Source organism: Myotis davidii, unplaced genomic scaffold, assembly GCF_000327345.1.
Source record: "Myotis davidii unplaced genomic scaffold, ASM32734v1 scaffold1115, whole genome shotgun sequence".
Taxonomy (NCBI): domain Eukaryota; kingdom Metazoa; phylum Chordata; class Mammalia; order Chiroptera; family Vespertilionidae; genus Myotis; species Myotis davidii.
This window is the reverse complement of record NW_006287910.1, coordinates 1,217,925-1,221,607: the sequence shown is the minus strand read 5'-3', so window position 1 is coordinate 1,221,607 and position 3,683 is coordinate 1,217,925. Positions and strand designations below refer to the sequence as shown.

The 3,683-nt window shown below is 44.1% G+C and overlaps 1 protein-coding gene across 3 annotated transcripts in view; it reads left to right on the top strand.

Moving 5' to 3' along the window:
* The first annotated feature begins 201 nt into the window (after window positions 1-201).
* The window catches only part of KIAA0430 (KIAA0430 ortholog), a 39,073-nt gene continuing 35,591 nt past the window's right edge, over window positions 202-3,683 (top strand). For 2 of the 3 annotated variants that reach the window (XM_006759685.2, XM_015561302.1), the window contains exon 1: window positions 202-349. The gene's annotated coding sequence lies outside the window, so the exon portion shown is untranslated. The remainder of the gene's footprint in view (window positions 350-3,683) is intronic. The other variant, XM_006759686.2, reaches the window with a different exon arrangement.

Here is a 3,683-nt window from a genome sequence, read left to right as displayed (position 1 = left end):
AAAAGCCGGGGCCACCGCCCCGGCAAGGTTCCTATTTAAGGGTTTATCGGGAGGGGACTGAGCCTGACGAGGCTGCAGGGCCGCGAGGCCCCGCCCCCCCCAGATTCCCAGCACGCCCTGCGCGGAGAGGACACGACGGTGGGGGAGGGGCGGAGGAAGGGGCGGGGCGAGGGGGGAGAAAAGGGCGTCATTTTACGACCGGGGCGGTGCGGTGCGGAAGCGGAAGTGAAGGGCGCGCTTGGCGGCGGCGGCGGGAGCTGCGGAGTCGGGAATCAAAACAAAGGGCCTGGCGGGGCGCGGGGAAGGCGGCGGGGTCGGAATGTGAGCGAAGGTGGAGCTGGCTGTAGAGGTGAGTGTGCTGGCAGCGTTGGGAACCAGTCCTTGATGGGCCCACTTCTCTGGGGCCCCTAGGCTGGAGGAAAGACGGTGTACCCCCTTTCCCCTGCCTATTACTGGCGGAGGTGCGGGAGGTTGGCTAGTCGAGGGGAAGGACTGGGACCCACCACTCAGGCCCCCACTAAAGGTTCGGGTTGCCTCCCTTTCGTGTCAGTTCACGACAGCCATTGCTGCGCCGCTGCTGCCCTTTGGGGTGGGGGGGTGTTGGCTCCCCGCCCGCACCTGTCTCCCTGCTCCCAATGGTGCCCTCCAGGTATGGAGAGCAATCTTTCCAGAGGGGTTTGCTCTATGGGAAGGTTAAGAGAGGAAGATGGGGCGGGTGCTTTTGCAACCCACCTGAGCGTTTTGCATCCTCCTCAGTTTTCAACACTCTCTAGGGTGCAGCCTCTGGTTTGAAGGGTAGTTGAGTTTTCTTAGGGCTTGAGCCACTCCCACTACTTGGCTGTAACGCGACACCTTGATACACCTTTTAGAGTTCCCCAAGCACCTTTCTGGTATTACTAAGAGCTCTCCAGTTACCTTTATGTCTTTTGAACTTCCTAACATCTCTGAGCGGTAATATTCTGTTTTTGCATACAGAAGGATTGAAACCTAACGGTCTTCCTAGGCGTTTATCGAACTCTTCATTCACTCAGCTATTACGGATATGTGCTAGATTCAGGAGATACAAACATAAGTAAGGAAACATGATCCCTACTGTCACGGAGTTTATATTCAAGTGGGAGAGACAGAAAATAAAGCAAGCAAATAAGACAATTTTAGATAGAAGAGCTATTGAAAAAAGTAATGGGGTTGGAGAGGGTGTATGGGGGCTTAAGGATTAAATTGGGTGTTAAGGTCACTGCTAAATTTTCTACTCGATTGTCTCATTTAATCGAAACAATAGCCCTATAAGAGTGCCACTATTATCAGGCCCATTTTCCAGATGGGATCTGAGGTTTGGAGAGATTGTGAGCTACACAGAGAGGAAGCCAAAGAATTGGGGATTGATATGCAGACAGTCTGACTTCAGAACCTGTGCTCTCAAACTCTATCTGAATTGCTCAGATATTCTGAGAGGTAATGGCAGAAGTGAGACTTAAACGCAAATCAAAGAAAACTTTGCTTTGGCTACCTAAGTTACTTAGTGGCATTCCCAGGAATATTTGGGAAAATTTCCAGGTGCAGGCCACTAACAAGCTAATATGTGTGTACTTTCTGTTGCTGTGTTGAGCAATACAGAGGGCACCTTGGTGTGGTAGGAAGAGGTGAACAAGCCTGGTTTACTCCCTTTCTAATAGTGTGATCTTGCGCAAGTTACAAAACTTCATTAAACTTCTGTTTTCTCCTCTGTAAGATGTGGCTTAATCATTGTATCCCTGTGCCAATCATAGGCCTGCTACCGAGTAGGTAATAAGTACATATTTGCTGAATGAAGAAATAATGCTAAATGAAAATGCTTAGTAAACTATATTGTACTCTACCTGTCAGCTCACTTTCAGGATTGGCCTTGAAGAGGTTTGTGAGAACACATTGAAGTTGTGTATATCCTGAATATCACAAATTCTTTATGATTTAGAGGAGATTGTGGGAGGTACTGAACCTGTATTTAAGAGGAAAAACAAGTAGCATAATGTACTAATATTGTGGTAGTTAACTTCATCTCTGTCTCCAAATTAACTCCTAATTATAAACAGCTAGGTAAAGTAAAAATATTTATTTAGTATATACTAAGTAGCCAGCCCTGTGCTTGGCACAGGTGATGAAGTGTTGAAAACAAATGGTAGGCTCCTTTATCTAATATTTTTCACCCTCAGTAGTGCTGTGAGGTGTACAGGGAAGAATTAGCCACACTGTGAACCAAGGAAGAACCCAAAATTTAATGAAGTTTTGTAGCTTCAACGTAGGGGCCAAACAGTAAATATTTTAGGCTTTATAGGCAATATAGTCTCAGTTGCAAATACTTAATTCTGCAATTATAGTCCAAAAATCAGCCATAGACAGTTCTTAAATGAGTGTGGCCATGTCTCGATAAAACTGTTTATAGACACTGAAATTTGAATTTCATAAAATTTTGTGATAAAACATTTGAGAGAAAACATTTTCATTTTTTAAAAAAATATATTTTATTGATTTTATACAGAGAGGAAGGGAGAGAGATAGTTAGAAACATCGATGAGAGAGAAACATCTATCAGCTGCCTCCTGCACACCCCCTACTGGGGATGTGCCCGCAACCCAGGTACATGCCCTTGACCAGAATCGAACCTGGGACCTTTCAGTCCGCAGGCCGACGCTCTATCCACTGAGCCAAACCAGTTTCGGCTATTTTGATTTTTTTCTAAGAATTTAAAAATGTAAAATACATTCTTAGTTCAAAGGCCATTTAAATAAAAGCAGTGGGCTGGTTTTGGCTGGTGGGTCATAGTTTGCCTACCCCTGCTTTATGTGATCAGCCCTCCTATACCTTAAATATGGCACTTGTATCATCGTCTCTCCCCTCACCCTACTATGTTGATGTTAAAACTGCCTGAAACGAGGATCATATCAGAGAGATAGCTAAAAGGAATTCTTTTCTATATTCCCAGGTTACATTTCTGAAACATAAATTAATAACCTTAAAGTGGCCACTGTAGGTAAGAGTAGGTGATTGTTGGGGTATAATGGTGGGGACTTGGAAATGAGATTCAGTTGTCCTTACCATTGGCTGGCTGCCTCCATGCCCAATGGCTATTATTGATTTGATCTGCTTTTCTTGTACTGTTTAAGTGTTGTTGCACTGGAGTAGATACAGCATGTCTGTGACTTGAGATTTCTCTGTTAGATTTTTGTTGGTATACCAGGTTGCACAAACTAATAAATTGGTTTGATTTGTTTTGTAGCAGAATCAAATTCAAAGTCTTGGTTGGACGGCTCAATTGGTTGAAGAGTCGTCCTGTATACCAAAAGGTTGTTGGTTCAGTTCCTAGTCACGGTACATACCTAGGTTTCGGGTTTGATCCCTGGTCTGGGCACTTAGAGGAGGCAACTGATTGATGGTTCTCATGTCAATAGTTCTCTCTCTCTTTCGCTCAAAATCAGTTTTTTTAAAAAAACTCCACCATATCTTCTGAGGAGGATTGAAAAAAAAATCAAAAGTCCACAGAGGCCACATAATATGGACCTTCCATACTGATATCAAAGACCAGTGGGATAAGTTGTTATTAAATCAATTTCAGAATCTTACATAACTGGTAATGAAGACATATAGTTATTCTTTTACTAAAAATTACATGCTCTCTGCTGTTAACTTTTTGACTCTCATAAGAA